Source organism: Taudactylus pleione, unplaced genomic scaffold (genome assembly GCF_031769625.1).
Source record: "Taudactylus pleione unplaced genomic scaffold, aTauple2 ptg000085l, whole genome shotgun sequence".
NCBI classification, from domain to species: Eukaryota; Metazoa; Chordata; class Amphibia; order Anura; family Myobatrachidae; genus Taudactylus; species Taudactylus pleione.
In genome coordinates, this window is record NW_028284487.1 from 10,271,050 (window position 1) to 10,293,123 (window position 22,074).

Here is a 22,074-nt window from a genome sequence, read left to right on the forward strand (position 1 = left end):
GGTGATTGAATCTACTATGGGGGACTAAGTTTTAAGAAGAGAAGAAGAACAGACCTTTACTCTCATTAGTGCACACTGAAGAAGAAAATTCTTAAAACCAGAATATCTTAAAACCATAGCACAAGTGATGGATCACTGCATTCTTATTGCAACTTTTCCTATTTCCAAATGTTTGACAAACATCTCTCCAGTTGAAAACTGATTTGAAACAGCTTCAAAATTAGTTTGGAGTAAAGAAACCACTGAAGATAATGGGATTTATACAAAGTTTAAATATAGATAAGCTATCCTAAAATTCAACTTTAAGGAAATTGAACAAAGTTAGGTCCCACCAAGATTTGAAATCAGATTACTGGATTCAAAGTCCAAAGTGCTCACCATTACACCATGGAACCTATTGTTCGAGAGTCTTCCTCTACTCAGTATTGCTGATCTTTGAAATACTGAATTTTTTCCTGTTTTAGGTACATTTGGCATTTTTGTGTTTGCTGATGCTTTTATGTTTGGCCGGTTAGCTCAGTTGGTTAGAGCATGGTGCTAATAACGCCAAGGTCATGGGTTCGATCCCCATACGGGCCATGTGCTTTTTCTTGTTGTCCTACAAGAAATGCCAAGAAGGGATTTTATCCAGTGCATGAAGTGTGGGATGAATGCATTGGCTACAGTTAGCAGCCCTTGAAACTTGCTAGAGAACATCATAGACACATACAAAACAGAGAATTTTTAAATCCAAGTTAGGAATAAACAAAAATGTCATCCTTTGGCTTATGCAGCATTTCTCTATATGGCATACATAGAAAACTTTTTCTCAAATATAGCAATATGGCAAATCTAAGAAATGCTAAGGCAAATTAATCAATCATGACATTTATTTGGTGATTGAATCTACTATGGGGGACTAAGTTTTAAGAAGAGAAGAAGAACAGACCTTTACTCTCATTAGTGCTCTCTGAAGAAGAAAATTCTTAAAACCAGAATATCTTAAAACCATAGCACAAGTGATGGATCACTGCATTCTTATTGCAACTTTTCCTATTTCCAAATGTTTGACAAACATCTCTCCAGTTGAAAACTGATTTGAAACAGTTTCAAAATTAGTTTGGAGTAAAGAAACCACTGAAGATGATGGGATTTATACAAAGTTTAAATATAGATAAGCTATCCTAAAATTCAACTTTAAGGAAATTGAACAAAGTTAGGTTCCACCAAGATTTGAAATCAGATTACTGGATTCAAAGTCCAAAGAGCTCACCATTACACCATGGAACCCATTGTTCGAGAGTCTTCCTCTACTCAATATTGCTGATCTTTGAAATACTGAATGTTCTCCTGTTTTAGATACATTTGGCATTTTTGAGTTTGCTGATGCGTTTATGTTTGGCCAGTTAGCTCAGTTGGTTAGAGCGTGGTGCTAATAACGCCAAGGTCATGGGTTCGATCCCCATACAGGCCATGTGCTTTTTCTTGTTGTCCTACAAGAAATGCCAAGAAGGGATTTTATCCAGTGCATGAAGTGTGGGATGAATGCATTGGCTACAGTTAGCAGCCCTTGAAGCTTGCTAGAGAACATCATAGACACATACAAAACAGAGAATTTTTAAATCCATGTTAGGAATAAACAGAAATGTCATCCTTTGGCTGATGCAGCATTTCTCTATATGGCATACATAGAAAACTTTTTCTCAAATATAGCAATATGGCAAATCTAAGAAATGCTAAGGCAAATTAATCAATCAGGACATTTATTTGGTGATTGAATCTACTATGGGGGACTAAGTTTTAAGAAGAGAAGAAGAACAGACCTTTACTCTCATTAGTGCACACTGAAGAAGAAAATTCTTAAAACCAGAATATCTTAAAACCATAGCACAAGTGATGGATCACTGCATTCTTATTGCAACTTTTCCTATTTTCAAATGTTTGACAAACATCTCTCCAGTTGAAAACTGATTTGAAACAGTTTCAAAATTAGTTTGGAGTAAAGAAACCACTGAAGGTGATGGGATTTATACAAAGTTTAAATATAGATAAGCTATCCTAAAATTCAACTTTAAGGAAATTGAACAAAGTTAGGTCCCACCAAGATTTGAAATCAGATTACTGGATTCAAAGTCCAAAGTGCTCACCATTACACCATGGAAACCATTGTTCGAGTGTCTTCCTCTACTCAATATTGCTGATCTTTGAAATACTGAATGTTCTCCTGTTTTAGGTACATTTGGCATTTTTGAGTTTGCTGATGCTATTATGTTTGGCCGGTTAGCTCAGTTGGTTAGAGTGTGGTGCTAATAACGCCAAGGTCATTTGTTCGATCCCTATACAGGCCATGTGCTTTTTCTTGTTGTCCTACAAGAAATGCCAAGAAGGGATTTTATCTAGCGGCAAATGCATGAAGTGTGGGATGAATGCATTGGCTACAGTTAACAGCCCTTGAAACTTGCAAGAGAACATCATAGACACATACAAAACAGAGAATTTTTAAATCCATGTTAGGAATAAACAAAAATGTCATCCTTTGGCTGATGCAGCATTTCTCTATATGGCATACATAGAAAACTTTTTCTCAAATATAGCAATATGGCAAATCTAAGAAATGCTAAGGCAAATTAATCAATCAGGACATTTATTTGGTGATTGAATCTACTATGGGGGACTAAGTTTTAAGAAGAGAAGAAGAACAGACCTTTACTCTCATTAGTGCACACTGAAGAAGAAAATTCTTAAAACCAGAATATCTTAAAACCATAGCACAAGTGATGGATCACTGCATTCTTATTGCAACTTTTCCTATTTCCAAATGTTTGACAAACATCTCTCCAGTTGAAAACTGATTAGAAACAGCTTCAAAATTAGTTTGGAGTAAAAAAACCACTGAAGATGATGGGATTTATACAAAGTTTAAATATAGATAAGCTATCCTAAAATTCAACTTTAAGGAAATTGAATAAAGTTAGGTCCCACCAAGATTTGAAATCAGATTACTGGATTCAAAGTCCAAAGTGCTCACCATTACTCCATGGAACCTATTGTTCGAGAGTCTTCCTCTACTCAATATTGCTGATCTTTGAAATACTGAATTTTTTCCTGTTTTAGGTACATTTGGCATTTTTGTGTTTGCTGATGCTTTTATGTTTGGCCGGTTAGCTCAGTTGGTTAGAGCATGGTGCTAATAACGCCATGGTCATTTGTTCGATCCCCATACAGGCCATGTGCTTTTTCTTGTTGTCCTACAAGAAATGCCAAGAAGGGATTTTATCCAGCGGCAAAGTGCATGAAGTGTGGGATGAATGCATTGGCTACAGTTATCAGCCCTTGAAACTTGCAAGAGAACATCATAGACACATACAAAACAGAGAATTTTTAAATCCATGTTAGGAATAAACAAAAATGTCATCCTTTGGCTGATGCAGCATTTCTCTATATGGCATACATAGAAAACTTTTTCTCAAATATAGCAATATGGCAAATTTAAGAAATGCTAAGGCTAATTAATCAATCAGGACATTTATTTGGTGATTGAATCTACTATGGGGGACTAAGACTTAAGAAGAGAAGAAGAACAGACCTTTACTCTCATTAGTGCACACTGAAGAAGAAAATTCTTAAAACCAGAATATCTTAAAACCATAGCACAAGTGATGGATCACTGCATTCTTATTGCAACTTTTCCTATTTTCAAATGTTTGACAAACATCTCTCCAGTTGAAAACTGATTTGAAACAGCTTCAAAATTAGTTTGGAGTAAAGAAACCACTGAAGATGATGGGATTTATACAAAGTTTAAATATAGATAAGCTATCCTAAAATTCAACTTTAAGGAAATTGAACAAAGTTAGGTCCCACCAAGATATGAAATCAGATTACTGGATTCAAAGTCCAAAGTGCTCACCATTACACCATGGAACCCATTATTAGAGAGTCTTCCTCTACTCAATATTGCTGATCTTTGAAATACTGAATCTTCTCCTGTTTTAGGTACATTTAGCATTTTTGTGTTTGCTGATGCTTTTATGTTTGGCTGGTTAGCTCAGTTGGTTAGAGTGTGGTGCTAATAACGCCAAGGTCATGGGTTCGATCCCCATACGGGCCATGTGCTTTTACTTGTTGTCCTACAAGAAATGCCAAGAAGGGATTTTATCCAGCGGCAAAGTGCATGAAGTGTGGGATGAATGCATTGACTACAGTTAGCAGCCCTTGAAACTTGCTAGAGAACATCATAGACACATACAAAACAGAGAATTTTTAAATCCATGTTAGGAATAAACAAAAATGTCATCCTTTGGCTGATGCAGCATTTCTCTATATGGCATACATAGAAAACTTTTTCTCAAATATAGCAATATGGCAAATCTAAGAAATGCTAAGGCAAATTAATCAATCAGGACATTTATTTGGTGATTGAATCTACTATGGGGGACTAAGTTTTAAGAAGAGAAGAAGAACAGACCTTTACTCTCATTAGTGCACACTGAAGAAGAAAATTCTTAAAACCAGAATATCTTAAAACCATAGCACAAGTGATGGATCACTGCATTCTTATTGCAACTTTTCCTATTTTCAAATGTTTGACAAACATCTCTCCAGTTGAAAACTGATTTGAAACAGTTTGAAAATTAGTTTGGAGTAAAGAAACCACTGAAGGTGATGGGATTTATACAAAGTTTAAATATAGATAAGCTATCCTAAAATTCAACTTTAAGGAAATTGAACAAAGTTAGGTCCCACCAAGATTTGAAATCAGATTACTGGATTCAAAGTCCAAAGTGCTCACCATTACACCATGGAAACCATTGTTCGAGAGTCTTCCTCTACTCAATATTGCTGATCTTTGAAATACTGAATGTTCTCCTGTTTTAGGTACATTTGGCATTTTTGAGTTTGCTGATGCTATTATGTTTGGCCGGTTAGCTCAGTTGGTTAGAGTGTGGTGCTAATAACGCCAAGGTCATTTGTTCGATCCCCATACAGGCCATGTGCTTTTTCTTGTTGTCCTACAAGAAATGCCAAGAAGGGATTTTATCCAGCGGCAAAGTGCATGAAGTGTGGGATGAATGCATTGGCTACAGTTAGCAGCCCTTGAAACTTGCAAGAGAACATCATAGACACATACAAAACAGAGAATTTTTAAATCCATGTTAGGAATAAACAAAAATGTCATCCTTTGGCTGATGCAGCATTTCTCTATATGGCATACATAGAAAACTTTTTCTCAAATATAGCAATATGGCAAATCTAAGAAATGCTAAGGCAAATTAATCAATCAGGACATTTATTTGGTGATTGAATCTACTATGGGGGACTAAGTTTTAAGAAGAGAAGAAGAACAGACCTTTACTCTCATTAGTGCACACTGAAGAAGAAAATTCTTAAAACCAGAATATCTTAAAACCATAGCACAAGTGATGGATCACTGCATTCTTATTGCAACTTTTCCTATTTCCAAATGTTTGACAAACATCTCTCCAGTTGAAAACTGATTTGAAACAGCTTCAAAATTAGTTTGGAGTAAAAAAACCACTGAAGATGATGGGATTTATACAAAGTTTAAATATAGATAAGCTATCCTAAAATTCAACTTTAAGGAAATTGAATAAAGTTAGGTCCCACCAAGATTTGAAATCAGATTACTGGATTCAAAGTCCAAAGTGCTCACCATTACTCCATGGAACCTATTGTTCGAGAGTCTTCCTCTACTCAATATTGCTGATCTTTGAAATACTGAATTTTTTCCTGTTTTAGGTACATTTGGCATTTTTGTGTTTGCTGATGCTTTTATGTTTGGCCGGTTAGCTCAGTTGGTTAGAGCATGGTGCTAATAACGCCATGGTCATTTGTTCGATCCCCATACAGGCCATGTGCTTTTTCTTGTTGTCCTACAAGAAATGCCAAGAAGGGATTTTATCCAGCGGCAAAGTGCATGAAGTGTGGGATGAATGCATTGGCTACAGTTATCAGCCCTTGAAACTTGCAAGAGAACATCATAGACACATACAAAACAGAGAATTTTTAAATCCATGTTAGGAATAAACAAAAATGTCATCCTTTGGCTGATGCAGCATTTCTCTATATGGCATACATAGAAAACTTTTTCTCAAATATAGCAATATGGCAAATCTAAGAAATGCTAAGGCTAATTAATCAATCAGGACATTTATTTGGTGATTGAATCTACTATGGGGGACTAAGACTTAAGAAGAGAAGAAGAACAGACCTTTACTCTCATTAGTGCACACTGAAGAAGAAAATTCTTAAAACCAGAATATCTTAAAACCATAGCACAAGTGATGGATCACTGCATTCTTATTGCAACTTTTCCTATTTCCAAATGTTTGACAAACATCTCTCCAGTTGAAAACTGATTTGAAACAGCTTCAAAATTAGTTTGGAGTAAAAAAACCACTGAAGATGATGGGATTTATACAAAGTTTAAATATAGATAAGCTATCCTAAAATTCAACTTTAAGGAAATTGAACAAAGTTAGGTCCCACCAAGATATGAAATCAGATTACTGGATTCAAAGTCCAAAGTGCTCACCATTACACCATGGAACCCATTATTAGAGAGTCTTCCTCTACTCAATATTGCTGATCTTTGAAATACTGAATCTTCTCCTGTTTTAGGTACATTTAGCATTTTTGTGTTTGCTGATGCTTTTATGTTTGGCTGGTTAGCTCAGTTGGTTAGAGCGTGGTGCTAATAACGCCAAGGTCATTTGTTCGATCCCCATACAGGCCATGTGCTTTTTCTTGTTGTCCTACAAGAAATGCCAAGAAGGGATTTTATCCAGCGGCAAAGTGCATGAAGTGTGGGATGAATGCATTGGCTACAGTTAGCAGCCCTTGAAACTTGCAAGAGAACATCATAGACACATACAAAACAGAGAATTTTTAAATCCATGTTAGGAATAAACAAAAATGTCATCCTTTGGCTGATGCAGCATTTCTCTATATGGCATACATAGAAAACTTTTTCTCAAATATAGCAATATGGCAAATCTAAGAAATGCTAAGGCTAATTAATCAATCAGGACATTTATTTGGTGATTGAATCTACTATGGGGGACTAAGTTTTAAGAAGAGAAGAAGAACAGACCTTTACTCTCATTAGTGCACACTGAAGAAGAAAATTCTTAAAACCAGAATATCTTAAAACCATAGCACAAGTGATGGATCACTGCATTCTTATTGCAACTTTTCCTATTTCCAAATGTTTGACAAACATCTCTCCAGTTGAAAACTGATTTGAAACAGCTTCAAAATTAGTTTGGAGTAAAAAAACCACTGAAGATGATGGGATTTATACAAAGTTTAAATATAGATAAGCTATCCTAAAATTCAACTTTAAGGAAATTGAACAAAGTTAGGTCCCACCAAGATATGAAATCAGATTACTGGATTCAAAGTCCAAAGTGCTCACCATTACACCATGGAACCCATTATTAGAGAGTCTTCCTCTACTCAATATTGCTGATCTTTGAAATACTGAATCTTCTCCTGTTTTAGGTACATTTAGCATTTTTGTGTTTGCTGATGCTTTTATATTTGGCTGGTTAGCTCAGTTGGTTAGAGTGTGGTGCTAATAACGCCAAGGTCATGGGTTTGATCCCCATATAGGCCATGTGCTTTTTCTTGTTGTCCTACAAGAAATGCCAAGAAGGGATTTTATCCAGTGCATGAAGTGTGGGATGAATGCATTGGCTACAGTTAGCAGCCCTTGAAGCTTGCTAGAGAACATCATAGACACATACAAAACAGAGAACTTTTAAATCCATGTTAGGAATAAACAAAAATGTCATCCTTTGGCTTATGCAGCATTTCTCTATATGGCATACATAGAAAACTTTTTCTCAAATATAGCAATATGGCAAATCTAAGAAATGCTAAGGCAAATTAATCAATCAGGACATTTATTTGGTGATTGAATCTACTATGGGGGACTAAGTTTTAAGAAGAGAAGAAGAACAGACCTTTACTCTCATTAGTGCACACTGAAGAAGAAAATTCTAAAAACCAGAATATCTTAAAACCATAGCACAAGTGATGGATCACTGCATTCTTATTGCAACTTTTCCTATTTCCAAATGTTTGACAAACATCTCTCCAGTTGAAAACTGATTTGAAACAGCTTCAAAATTAGTTTGGAGTAAAGAAACCACTGAAGATGATGGGATTTATACAAAGTTTAAATATAGATAAGCTATCCTAAAATTCAACTTTAAGGAAATTGAATAAAGTTAGGTCCCACCAAGATTTGAAATCAGATTACTGGATTCAAAGTCCAAAGTGCTCACCATTACACCATGAAACCTATTGTTCGAGAGTCTTCCTCTACTCAATATTGCTGATCTTTGAAATACTGAATTTTTTCCTGTTTTAGGTACATTTGGCATTTTTGTGTTTGCTGATGCTTTTATGTTTGGCCGGTTAGCTCAGTTGGTTAGAGCATGGTGCTAATAACGCCATGGTCATTTGTTCGATCCCCATACGGGCCATGTGCTTTTTCTTGTTGTCCTACAAGAAATGCCAAGAAGGGATTTTATCCAGCGGCAAAGTGCATGAAGTGTGGGATGAATGCATTGGCTACAGTTAGCAGCCCTTGAAACTTGCAAGAGAACATCATAGACACATACAAAACAGAGAATTTTTAAATCCATGTTAGCAATAGACAAAAATGTCATCCTTTGGCTTATGCAGCATTTCTCTATATGGCATACATAGAAAACTTTTTCTCAAATATAGCAATATGGCAAATCTAAGAAATGCTAAGGCAAATTAATCAATCAGGACATTTATTTGGTGATTGAATCTACTATGGGGGACTAAGTTTTAAGAAGAGAAGAAGAACAGACCTTTACTCTCATTAGTGCACACTGAAGAAGAAAATTCTAAAAACCAGAATATCTTAAAACCATAGCACAAGTGATGGATCACTGCATTCTTATTGCAACTTTTCCTATTTCCAAATGTTTGACAAACATCTCTCCAGTTGAAAACTGATTTGAAACAGCTTCAAAATTAGTTTGGAGTAAAGAAACCACTGAAGATGATGGGATTTATACAAAGTTTAAATATAGATAAGCTATCCTAAAATTCAACTTTAAGGAAATTGAACAAAGTTAGGTCCCACTAAGATTTGAAATCAGATTACTGGATTCAAAGTCCAAAGTGCTCACCATTACACCATGGAAACCATTGTTCGAGAGTCTTCCTCTACTCAATATTGCTGATCTTTGAAATACTGAATGTTCTCCTGTTTTAGGTACATTTGGCATTTTCGAGTTTGCTGATGCTATTATGTTTGGCCAGTTAGCTCAGTTGGTTAGAGCGTGGTGCTAATAACGCCAAGGTCATTTGTTCGATCCCCATACAGGCCATGTGCTTTTTCTTGTTGTCCTACAAGAAATGCCAAGAAGGGATTTTATCCAGCGGCAAAGTGCATGAAGTGTGGGATGATTGCATTGGCTACAGTTAGCAGCCCTTGAAACTTGCAAGAGAACATCATAGACACATACAAAACAGAGAATTTTTAAATCCATGTTAGGAATAAACAAAAATGTCATCCTTTGGCTGATGCAGCATTTCTCTATATGGCATACATAGAAAACTTTTTCTCAAATATAGCAATATGGCAAATCTAAGAAATGCTAAGGCTAATTAATCAATCAGGACATTTATTTGGTGATTGAATCTACTATGGGGGGACTAAGTTTTAAGAAGAGAAGAAGAACAGACCTTTACTCTCATTAGTGCACACTGAAGAAAATTCTTAAAACCAGAATATCTTAAAACCATAGCACAAGTGATGGATCACTGCATTCTTATTGCAACTTTTCCTATTTCCAAATGTTTGACAAACATCTCTCCAGTTGAAAACTGATTTGAAACAGCTTCAAAATTAGTTTGGAGTAAAAAAACCACTGAAGATGATGGGATTTATACAAAGTTTAAATATAGATAAGCTATCCTAAAATTCAACTTTAAGGAAATTGAACAAAGTTAGGTCCCACCAAGATATGAAATCAGATTACTGGATTCAAAGTCCAAAGTGCTCACCATTACACCATGGAACCCATTATTAGAGAGTCTTCATCTACTCAATATTGCTGATCTTTGAAATACTGAATCTTCTCCTGTTTTAGGTACATTTAGCATTTTTGTGTTTGCTGATGCTTTTATGTTTGGCTGGTTAGCTCAGTTGGTTAGAGTGTGGTGCTAATAACGCCAAGGTCATGGGTTTGATCCCCATATAGGCCATGTGCTTTTTCTTGTTGTCCTACAAGAAATGCCAAGAAGGGATTTTATCCAGTGCATGAAGTGTGGGATGAATGCATTGGCTACAGTTAGCAGCCCTTGAAGCTTGCTAGAGAACATCATAGACACATACAAAACAGAGAACTTTTAAATCCATGTTAGGAATAAACAAAAATGTCATCCTTTGGCTTATGCAGCATTTCTCTATATGGCATACATAGAAAACTTTTTCTCAAATATAGCAATATGGCAAATCTAAGAAATGCTAAGGCAAATTAATCAATCAGGACATTTATTTGGTGATTGAATCTACTATGGGGGACTAAGTTTTAAGAAGAGAAGAAGAACAGACCTTTACTCTCATTAGTGCACACTGAAGAAGAAAATTCTAAAAACCAGAATATCTTAAAACCATAGCACAAGTGATGGATCACTGCATTCTTATTGCAACTTTTCCTATTTCCAAATGTTTGACAAACATCTCTCCAGTTGAAAACTGATTTGAAACAGCTTCAAAATTAGTTTGGAGTAAAGAAACCACTGAAGATGATGGGATTTATACAAAGTTTAAATATAGATAAGCTATCCTAAAATTCAACTTTAAGGAAATTGAATAAAGTTAGGTCCCACCAAGATTTGAAATCAGATTACTGGATTCAAAGTCCAAAGTGCTCACCATTACACCATGGAACCTATTGTTCGAGAGTCTTCCTCTACTCAATATTGCTGATCTTTGAAATACTGAATTTTTTCCTGTTTTAGGTACATTTGGCATTTTTGTGTTTGCTGATGCTTTTATGTTTGGCCGGTTAGCTCAGTTGGTTAGAGCATGGTGCTAATAACGCCATGGTCATTTGTTCGATCCCCATACGGGCCATGTGCTTTTTCTTGTTGTCCTACAAGAAATGCCAAGAAGGGATTTTATCCAGCGGCAAAGTGCATGAAGTGTGGGATGAATGCATTGGCTACAGTTAGCAGCCCTTGAAACTTGCAAGAGAACATCATAGACACATACAAAACAGAGAATTTTTAAATCCATGTTAGCAATAGACAAAAATGTCATCCTTTGGCTTATGCAGCATTTCTCTATATGGCATACATAGAAAACTTTTTCTCAAATATAGCAATATGGCAAATCTAAGAAATGCTAAGGCAAATTAATCAATCAGGACATTTATTTGGTGATTGAATCTACTATGGGGGACTAAGTTTTAAGAAGAGACGAAGAACAGACCTTTACTCTCATTAGTGCACACTGAAGAAGAAAATTCTAAAAACCAGAATATCTTAAAACCATAGCACAAGTGATGGATCACTGCATTCTTATTGCAACTTTTCCTATTTCCAAATGTTTGACAAACATCTCTCCAGTTGAAAACTGATTTGAAACAGCTTCAAAATTAGTTTGGAGTAAAGAAACCACTGAAGATGATGGGATTTATACAAAGTTTAAATATAGATAAGCTATCCTAAAATTCAACTTTAAGGAAATTGAACAAAGTTAGGTCCCACTAAGATTTGAAATCAGATTACTGGATTCAAAGTCCAAAGTGCTCACCATTACACCATGGAAACCATTGTTCGAGAGTCTTCCTCTACTCAATATTGCTGATCTTTGAAATACTGAATGTTCTCCTGTTTTAGGTACATTTGGCATTTTTGAGTTTGCTGATGCTATTATGTTTGGCCGGTTAGCTCAGTTGGTTAGAGCGTGGTGCTAATAACGCCAAGGTCATTTGTTCGATCCCCATACAGGCCATGTGCTTTTTCTTGTTGTCCTACAAGAAATGCCAAGAAGGGATTTTATCCAGCGGCAAAGTGCATGAAGTGTGGGATGATTGCATTGGCTACAGTTAGCAGCCCTTGAAACTTGCAAGAGAACATCATAGACACATACAAAACAGAGAATTTTTAAATCCATGTTAGGAATAAACAAAAATGTCATCCTTTGGCTGATGCAGCATTTCTCTATATGGCATACATAGAAAACTTTTTCTCAAATATAGCAATATGGCAAATCTAAGAAATGCTAAGGCTAATTAATCAATCAGGACATTTATTTGGTGATTGAATCTACTATGGGGGGACTAAGTTTTAAGAAGAGAAGAAGAACAGACCTTTACTCTCATTAGTGCACACTGAAGAAAATTCTTAAAACCAGAATATCTTAAAACCATAGCACAAGTGATGGATCACTGCATTCTTATTGCAACTTTTCCTATTTCCAAATGTTTGACAAACATCTCTCCAGTTGAAAACTGATTTGAAACAGCTTCAAAATTAGTTTAGAGTAAAAAAACCACTGAAGATGATGGGATTTATACAAAGTTTAAATATAGATAAGCTATCCTAAAATTCAACTTTAAGGAAATTGAACAAAGTTAGGTCCCACCAAGATATGAAATCAGATTACTGGATTCAAAGTCCAAAGTGCTCACCATTACACCATGGAACCCATTATTAGAGAGTCTTCCTCTACTCAATATTGCTGATCTTTGAAATACTGAATCTTCTCCTGTTTTAGGTACATTTAGCATTTTTGTGTTTGCTGATGCTTTTATGTTTGGCTGGTTAGCTCAGTTGGTTAGAGTATGGTGCTAATAACGCCAAGGTCATGGGTTCGATCCCCATACGGGCCATGTGCTTTTTCTTGTTGTCCTACAAGAAATGCCAAGAAGTGATTTTATCCAGTGCATGAAGTGTGGGATGAATGCATTGGCTACAGTTAGCAGCCCTTGAAACTTGCTAGAGAACATCATAGACACATACAAAACAGAGAATTTTTAAATCCATGTTAGGAATAAACAAAAATGTCATCCTTTGGCTGATGCAGCATTTCTCTATATGGCATACATAGAAAACTTTTTCTCAAATATAGCAATATGGCAAATCTAAGAAATGCTAAGGCAAATTAATCAATCAGGACATTTATTTGGTGATTGAATCTACTATGGGGGACTAAGTTTTAAGAAGAGAAGAAGAACAGACCTTTACTCTCATTAGTGCACACTGAAGAAGAAAATTCTTAAAACCAGAATATCTTAAAACCATAGCACAAGTGATGGATCACTGCATTCTTATTGCAACTTTTCCTATTTCCAAATGTTTGACAAACATCTCTCCAGTTGAAAACTGATTTGAAACAGCTTCAAAATTAGTTTGGAGTAAAGAAACCACTGAAGATGATGGGATTTATACAAAGTTTAAATATAGATAAGCTATCCTAAAATTCAACTTTAAGGAAATTGAATAAAGTTAGGTCCCACCAAGATTTGAAATCAGATTACTGGATTCAAAGTCCAAAGTGCTCACCATTACACCATGGAACCTATTGTTCGAGAGTCTTCCTCTACTCAATATTGCTGATCTTTGAAATACTGAATTTTTTCCTGTTTTAGGTACATTTGGCATTTTTGTGTTTGCGGATGCTTTTATGTTTGGCCGGTTAGCTCAGTTGGTTAGAGCATGGTGCTAATAACGCCATGGTCATTTGTTCGATCCCCATACGGGCCATGTGCTTTTTCTTGTTGTCCTACAAGAAATGCCAAGAAGGGATTTTATCCAGCGGCAAAGTGCATGAAGTGTGGGATGAATGCATTGGCTACAGTTAGCAGCCCTTGAAACTTGCAAGAGAACATCATAGACACATACAAAACAGAGAATTTTTAAATCCATGTTAGCAATAGACAAAAATGTCATCCTTTGGCTTATGCAGCATTTCTATATATGGCATACATAGAAAACTTTTTCTCAAATATAGCAATATGGCAAATCTAAGAAATGCTAAGGCAAATTAATCAATCAGGACATTTATTTGGTGATTGAATCTACTATGGGGGACTAAGTTTTAAGAAGAGAAGAAGAACAGACCTTTACTCTCATTAGTGCACACTGAAGAAGAAAATTCTAAAAACCAGAATATCTTAAAACCATAGCACAAGTGATGGATCACTGCATTCTTATTGCAACTTTTCCTATTTCCAAATGTTTGACAAACATCTCTCCAGTTGAAAACTGATTTGAAACAGCTTCAAAATTAGTTTGGAGTAAAGAAACCACTGAAGATGATGGGATTTATACAAAGTTTAAATATAGATAAGCTATCCTAAAATTCAACTTTAAGGAAATTGAACAAAGTTAGGTCCCACTAAGATTTGAAATCAGATTACTGGATTCAAAGTCCAAAGTGCTCACCATTACACCATGGAAACCATTGTTCGAGAGTCTTCCTCTACTCAATATTGCTGATCTTTGAAATACTGAATGTTCTCCTGTTTTAGGTACATTTGGCATTTTTGAGTTTGCTGATGCTATTATGTTTGGCCGGTTAGCTCAGTTGGTTAGAGCATGGTGCTAATAACGCCAAGGTCATTTGTTCGATCCCCATACAGGCCATGTGCTTTTTCTTGTTGTCCTACAAGAAATGCCAAGAAGGGATTTTATCCAGCGGCAAAGTGCATGAAGTGTGGGATGATTGCATTGGCTACAGTTAGCAGCCCTTGAAACTTGCAAGAGAACATCATAGACACATACAAAACAGAGAATTTTTAAATCCATGTTAGGAATAAACAAAAATGTCATCCTTTGGCTGATGCAGCATTTCTCTATATGGCATACATAGAAAACTTTTTCTCAAATATAGCAATATGGCAAATCTAAGAAATGCTAAGGCTAATTAATCAATCAGGACATTTATTTGGTGATTGAATCTACTATGGGGGGACTAAGTTTTAAGAAGAGAAGAAGAACAGACCTTTACTCTCATTAGTGCACACTGAAGAAAATTCTTAAAACCAGAATATCTTAAAACCATAGCACAAGTGATGGATCACTGCATTCTTATTGCAACTTTTCCTATTTCCAAATGTTTGACAAACATCTCTCCAGTTGAAAACTGATTTGAAACAGCTTCAAAATTAGTTTAGAGTAAAAAAACCACTGAAGATGATGGGATTTATACAAAGTTTAAATATAGATAAGCTATCCTAAAATTCAACTTTAAGGAAATTGAACAAAGTTAGGTCCCACCAAGATATGAAATCAGATTACTGGATTCAAAGTCCAAAGTGCTCACCATTACACCATGGAACCCATTATTAGAGAGTCTTCCTCTACTCAATATTGCTGATCTTTGAAATACTGAATCTTCTCCTGTTTTAGGTACATTTAGCATTTTTGTGTTTGCTGATGCTTTTATGTTTGGCTGGTTAGCTCAGTTGGTTAGAGTGTGGTGCTAATAACGCCAAGGTCATGGGTTCGATCCCCATACGGGCCATGTGCTTTTTCTTGTTGTCCTACAAGAAATGCCAAGAAGTGATTTTATCCAGTGCATGAAGTGTGGGATGAATGCATTGGCTACAGTTAGCAGCCCTTGAAACTTGCTAGAGAACATCATAGACACATACAAAACAGAGAATTTTTAAATCCATGTTAGGAATAAACAAAAATGTCATCCTTTGGCTGATGCAGCATTTCTCTATATGGCATACATAGAAAACTTTTTCTCAAATATAGCAATATGGCAAATCTAAGAAATGCTAAGGCAAATTAATCAATCAGGACATTTATTTGGTGATTGAATCTACTATGGGGGACTAAGTTTTAAGAAGAGAAGAAGAACAGACCTTTACTCTCATTAGTGCACACTGAAGAAGAAAATTCTTAAAACCAGAATATCTTAAAACCATAGCACAAGTGATGGATCACTGCATTCTTATTGCAACTTTTCCTATTTTCAAATGTTTGACAAACATCTCTCCAGTTGAAAACTGATTTGAAACAGCTTCAAAATTAGTTTGGAGTAAAAAAACCACTGAAGATGATGGGATTTATACAAAGTTTAAATATAGATAAGCTATCCTAAAATTCAACTTTAAGGAAATTGAACAAAGTTAGGTCCCACCAAGATTTGATATCAGATTACTGGATTCAAAGTCCAAAGTGCTTACCATTACACCATGGAACCCATTATTAGAGAATCTTCATCTACTCAATATTGCTGATCTTTGAAATACTGAATGTTCTCCTGTTTTAGGTACATTTGGCATTTTTGTGTTTGCTGATGCTTTTATGTTTGGCCGGTTCACTCAGTTGGTTAGAGCGTGGTGCTAATAACGCCAAGGTCATTTGTTCGATCCCCATACGGGCCATGTGCTTTTTCTTGTTGTCCTACAAGAAATGCCAAGAAGGGATTTTATCCAGCGGCAAAGTGCATGAAGTGTGGGATGAATGCATTGGCTACAGTTAGCAGCCCTTGAAACTTGCAAGAGAACATCATAGACACATACAAAACAGATAATTTTTAAATCCATGTTAGGAATAAACAAAAATGTCATCCTTTGGCTGATGCAGCATTTCTCTATATGGCATACATAGAAAACTTTTTCTCAAATATAGCAAAATGGCAAATCTAAGAAATGCTAAGGCTAATTAATCAATCAGGACATTTATTTGGTGATTGAATCTACTATGGGGGACTAAGTTTTAAGAAGAGAAGAAGAACAGACCTTTATTCTCATTAGTGCACACTGAAGAAGAAAATTCTTAAAACCAGAATATCTTAAAACCATAGCACAAGTGATGGATCACTGCATTCTTATTGCAACTTTTCCTATTTCCAAATGTTTGACAAACATCTCTCCAGTTGAAAACTGATTTGAAACAGCTTCAAAATTAGTTTGGAGTAAAAAAACCACTGAAGATGATGGGATTTATACAAAGTTTAAATATAGATAAGCTATCCTAAAATTCAACTTTAAGGAAATTGAACAAAGTTAGGTCCCACCAAGATATGAAATCAGATTACTGGATTCAAAGTCCAAAGTGCTCACCATTACACCATGGAACCCATTATTAGAGAGTCTTCCTCTACTCAATATTGCTGATCTTTGAAATACTGAATCTTCTCCTGTTTTAGGTACATTTAGCATTTTTGTGTTTGCTGATGCTTTTATGTTTGGCTGGTTAGCTCAGTTGGTTAGAGTGTGGTGCAAATAACGCCAAGGTCATGGGTTCGATCCCCATACGGGCCATGTGCTTTTTCTTGTTGTCCTACAAGAAATGCCAAGAAGGGATTTTATCCAGTGCATGAAGTGTGGGATGAATGCATTGGCTACAGTTAGCAGCCCTTGAAACTTGCTAGAGAACATCATAGACACATACAAAACAGAGAATTTTTAAATCCATGTTAGGAATAAACAAAAATGTCATCCTTTGGCTGATGCAGCATTTCTCTATATGGCATACATAGAAAACTTTTTCTCAAATATAGCAATATGGCAAATCTAAGAAATGCTAAGGCAAATTAATCAATCAGGACATTTATTTGGTGATTGAATCTACTATGGGGGACTAAGTTTTAAGAAGAGAAGAAGAACAGACCTTTACTCTCATTAGTGCACACTGAAGAAGAAAATTCTTAAAACCAGAATATCTTAAAACCATAGCACAAGTGATGGATCACTGCATTCTTATTGCAACTTTTCCTATTTCCAAATGTTTGACAAACATCTCTCCAGTTGAAAACTGATTTGAAACAGCTTCAAAATTAGTTTGGAGTAAAAAAACCACTGAAGATGATGGGATTTATACAAAGTTTAAATATAGATAAGCTATCCTAAAATTCAACTTTAAGGAAATTGAACAAAGTTAGGTCCCACCAAGATTTGTAATCAGATTACTGGATTCAAAGTCCAAAGTGCTCACCATTACACCATGGAAACCATTGTTCGAGAGTCTTCCTCTACTCAATATTGCTGATCTTTGAAATACTGAATGTTCTCCTGTTTTAGGTACATTTGGCATTTTTGAGTTTGCTGATGCTATTATGTTTGGCCGGTTAGCTCAGTTGGTTAGAGTGTGGTGCTAATAACGCCAAGGTCATTTGTTCGATCCCCATACAGGCCATGTGCTTTTTCTTGTTGTCCTACAAGAAATGCCAAGAAGGGATTTTATCCAGTGCATGAAGTGTGGGATGAATGCATTGGCTACAGTTAGCAGCCCTTGAAACTTGCTAGAGAACATCATAGACACATACAAAACAGAGAATTTTTAAATCCATGTTAGGAATAAACAAAAATGTCATCCTTTGGCTGATGCAGCATTTCTCTATATGGCATACATAGAAAACTTTTTCTCAAATATAGCAATATGGCAAATCTAAGAAATGCTAAGGCAAATTAATCAATCAGGACATTTATTTGGTGATTGAATCTACTATGGGGGACTAAGTTTTAAGAAGAGAAGAAGAACAGACCTTTACTCTCATTAGTGCACACTGAAGAAGAAAATTCTTAAAACCAGAATATCTTAAAACCATAGCACAAGTGATGGATCACTGCATTCTTATTGCAACTTTTCCTATTTCCAAATGTTTGACAAACATCTCTCCAGTTGAAAACTGATTTGAAACAGTTTCAAAATTAGTTTGGAGTAAAAAAACCACTGAAGATGATGGGATTTATACAAAGTTTAAATATAGATAAGCTATCCTAAAATTCAACTTTAAGGAAATTGAACAAAGTTAGGTCCCACCAAGATATGAAATCAGATTACTGGATTCAAAGTCCAAAGTGCTCACCATTACACCATGGAACCCATTATTAGAGAGTCTTCCTCTACTCAATATTGCTGATCTTTGAAATACTGAATCTTCTCCTGTTTTAGGTACATTTAGCATTTTTGTGTTTGCTGATGCTTTTATGTTTGGCTGGTTAGCTCAGTTGGTTAGAGTGTGGTGCTAATAACGCCAAGGTCATGGGTTCGATCCCCATATGGGCAATGTGCTTTTTCTTGTTGTCCTACAAGAAATGCCAAGAAGGGATTTTATCCAGTGCATGAAGTGTGGGATGAATGCATTGGCTACAGTTAGCAGCCCTTGAAACTTGCTAGAGAACATCATAGACACATAGAAAACAGAGAATTTTTAAATCCATGTTAGGAATAAACAAAAATGTCATCCTTTGGCTGATGCAGCATTTCTCTATATGGCATACATAGAAAACTTTTTCTCAAATATAGCAATATGGCAAATCTAAGAAATGCTAAGGCAAATTAATCAATCAGGACATTTATTTGGTGATTGAATCTACTATGGGGGACTAAGTTTTAAGAAGAGAAGAAGAACAGACCTTTACTCTCATTAGTGCACACTGAAGAAGAAAATTCTTAAAACCAGAATATCTTAAAACCATAGCACAAGTGATGGATCACTGCATTCTTATTGCAACTTTTCCTATTTTCAAATGTTTGACAAACATCTCTCCAGTTGAAAACTGATTTGAAACAGCTTCAAAATTAGTTTGGAGTAAAAAAACCACTGAAGATGATGGGATTTATACAAAGTTTAAATATAGATAAGCTATCCTAAAATTCAACTTTAAGGAAATTGAACAAAGTTAGGTCCCACCAAGATATGAAATCAGATTACTGGATTCAAAGTCCAAAGTGCTCACCATTACACCATGGAACCCATTATTAGAGAGTCTTCCTCTACTCAATATTGCTGATCTTTGAAATACTGAATCTTCTCCTGTTTTAGGTACATTTAGCATTTTTGTGTTTGCTGATGCTTTTATGTTTGGCTGGTTAGCTCAGTTGGTTAGAGTGTGGTACTAATAACGCCAAGGTCATGGGTTCGATCCCCATACGGGCCATGTGCTTTTTCTTGTTGTCCTACAAGAAATGCCAAGAAGTGATTTTATCCAGTGCATGAAGTGTGGGATGAATGCATTGGCTACAGTTAGCAGCCCTTGAAACTTGCTAGAGAACATCATAGACACATACAAAACAGAGAATTTTTAAATCCATGTTAGGAATAAACAAAAATGTCATCCTTTGGCTGATGCAGCATTTCTCTATATAGCATACATAGAAAACTTTTTCTCAAATATAGCAATATGGCAAATCTAAGAAATGCTAAGGCAAATTAATCAATCAGGACATTTATTTGGTGATTGAATCTACTATGGGGGACTAAGTTTTAAGAAGAGAAGAAGAACAGACCTTTACTCTCATTAGTGCACACTGAAGAAGAAAATTCTTAAAACCAGAATATCTTAAAACCATAGCACAAGTGATGGATCACTGCATTCTTATTGCAACTTTTCCTATTTTCAAATGTTTGACAAACATCTCTCCAGTTGAAAACTGATTTGAAACAGTTTCAAAATTAGTTTGGAGTAAAGAAACCACTGAAGATGATGGGATTTATACTAAGTTTAAATATAGATAAGCTATCCTAAAATTCAACTTTAAGGAAATTGAACAAAGTTAGGTCACACCAAGATTTGAAATCAGATTACTGGATTCAAAGTCCAAAGTGCTCACCATTACACCATGGAACCCATAGTTCGAGAGTCTTCCTCTACTCAATATTGCTGATCTTTGAAATACTGAATGTTCTCCTGTTTTAGGTACATTTGGCATTTTTGAGTTTGCTGATGCTATTATGTTTGGCCGGTTAGCTCAGTTGGTTAGAGCGTGGTGCTAATAACGCCAAGGTCATTTGTTCGATCCCCATACAGGCCATGTGCTTTTTCTTGTTGTCCTACAAGAAATGCCAAGAAGGGATTTTATCCAGTGCATGAAGTGTGGGATGAATGCATTGGCTACAGTTAGCAGCCCTTGAAACTTGCTAGAGAGCATCATAGACACATACAAAACAGAGAATTTTTAAATCCATGTTAGGAATAAAGAAAAATGTCATCCTTTGGCTGATGCAGCATTTCTCTATATGGCATACATAGAAAACTTTTTCTCAAATATAGCAATATGGCAAATCTAAGAAATGCTATGGCAAATTAATCAATCAGGACATTTATTTGGTGATTGAATCTACTATGGGGGACTAAGTTTTAAGAAGAGAAGAAGAACAGACCTTTACTCTCATTAGTGCACACTGAAGAAGAAAATTCTTAAAACCAGAATATATTAAAACCATAGCACAAGTGATGGATCACTGCATTCTTATTGCAACTTTTCCTATTTTCAAATGTTTGACAAACATCTCTCCAGTTGAAAACTGATTTGAAACAGCTTCAAAATTAGTTTGGAGTAAAAAAACCACTGAAGATGATGGGATTTATACAAAGTTTAAATATAGATAAGCTATCCTAAAATTCAACTTTAAGGAAATTGAACAAAGTTAGGTCCCACCAAGATTTGATATCAGATTACTGGATTCAAAGTCCAAAGTGCTTACCATTACACCATGGAACCCATTATTAGAGAATCTTCATCTACTCAATATTGCTGATCTTTGAAATACTGAATGTTCTCCTGTTTTAGGTACATTTGGCATTTTTGTGTTTGCTGATGCTTTTATGTTTGGCCGGTTAGCTCAGTTGGTTAGAGCGTGGTGCTAATAACGCCAAGGTCATGTGTTCGATCCCCATATGGGCCATGTGCTTTTTCTTGTTGTCCTACAAGAAATGCCAAGAAGGGATTTTATCCAGCGGCAAAGTGCATGAAGTGTGGGATGAATGCATTGGCTACAGTTAGCAGCCCTTGAAACTTGCTAGAGAGCATCATAGACACATACAAAACAGAGAATTTTTAAATCCATGTTAGGAATAAAGAAAAATGTCATCCTTTGGCTGATGCAGCATTTCTCTATATGGCATACATAGAAAACGTTTTCTCAAATATAGCAATATGGCAAATCTAAGAAATGCTATGGCAAATTAATCAATCAGGACATTTATTTGGTGATTGAATCTACTATGGGGGACTAAGTTTTAAGAAGAGAAGAAGAACAGACCTTTACTCTCAATTGTGCACACTGAAGAAGAAAATTCTTAAAACCAGAATATCTTAAAACCATAG

General features: G+C 35.6%; 9 non-coding genes across 9 annotated transcripts; all 9 read left to right on the plus strand.

Moving 5' to 3' along the window:
• The first annotated feature begins 505 nt into the window (after nucleotides 1-505).
• Nucleotides 506-579, plus strand: TRNAI-AAU (transfer RNA isoleucine (anticodon AAU)). The gene has a single exon. It is a non-coding gene; the product is annotated as a tRNA-Ile (tRNA).
• An 800-nt stretch (nucleotides 580-1,379) lies between these two features.
• TRNAI-AAU (transfer RNA isoleucine (anticodon AAU)) lies at nucleotides 1,380-1,453 on the plus strand. The gene has a single exon. It is a non-coding gene; the product is annotated as a tRNA-Ile (tRNA).
• A 2,563-nt stretch (nucleotides 1,454-4,016) lies between these two features.
• TRNAI-AAU (transfer RNA isoleucine (anticodon AAU)) lies at nucleotides 4,017-4,090 on the plus strand. Its single transcript has one exon. It is a non-coding gene; the product is annotated as a tRNA-Ile (tRNA).
• A 3,454-nt stretch (nucleotides 4,091-7,544) lies between these two features.
• Nucleotides 7,545-7,618, plus strand: TRNAI-AAU (transfer RNA isoleucine (anticodon AAU)). Its single transcript has one exon. It is a non-coding gene; the product is annotated as a tRNA-Ile (tRNA).
• A 2,562-nt stretch (nucleotides 7,619-10,180) lies between these two features.
• TRNAI-AAU (transfer RNA isoleucine (anticodon AAU)) lies at nucleotides 10,181-10,254 on the plus strand. Its single transcript has one exon. It is a non-coding gene; the product is annotated as a tRNA-Ile (tRNA).
• Nucleotides 10,255-12,816: 2,562 nt separating this feature from the next.
• On the plus strand, nucleotides 12,817-12,890 carry TRNAI-AAU (transfer RNA isoleucine (anticodon AAU)). Its single transcript has one exon. It is a non-coding gene; the product is annotated as a tRNA-Ile (tRNA).
• Nucleotides 12,891-15,452: 2,562 nt separating this feature from the next.
• TRNAI-AAU (transfer RNA isoleucine (anticodon AAU)) lies at nucleotides 15,453-15,526 on the plus strand. The gene has a single exon. It is a non-coding gene; the product is annotated as a tRNA-Ile (tRNA).
• A 4,304-nt stretch (nucleotides 15,527-19,830) lies between these two features.
• TRNAI-AAU (transfer RNA isoleucine (anticodon AAU)) lies at nucleotides 19,831-19,904 on the plus strand. The gene has a single exon. It is a non-coding gene; the product is annotated as a tRNA-Ile (tRNA).
• A 1,674-nt stretch (nucleotides 19,905-21,578) lies between these two features.
• On the plus strand, nucleotides 21,579-21,652 carry TRNAI-AAU (transfer RNA isoleucine (anticodon AAU)). The gene has a single exon. It is a non-coding gene; the product is annotated as a tRNA-Ile (tRNA).
• The last annotated feature ends 422 nt before the right edge of the window (nucleotides 21,653-22,074 follow it).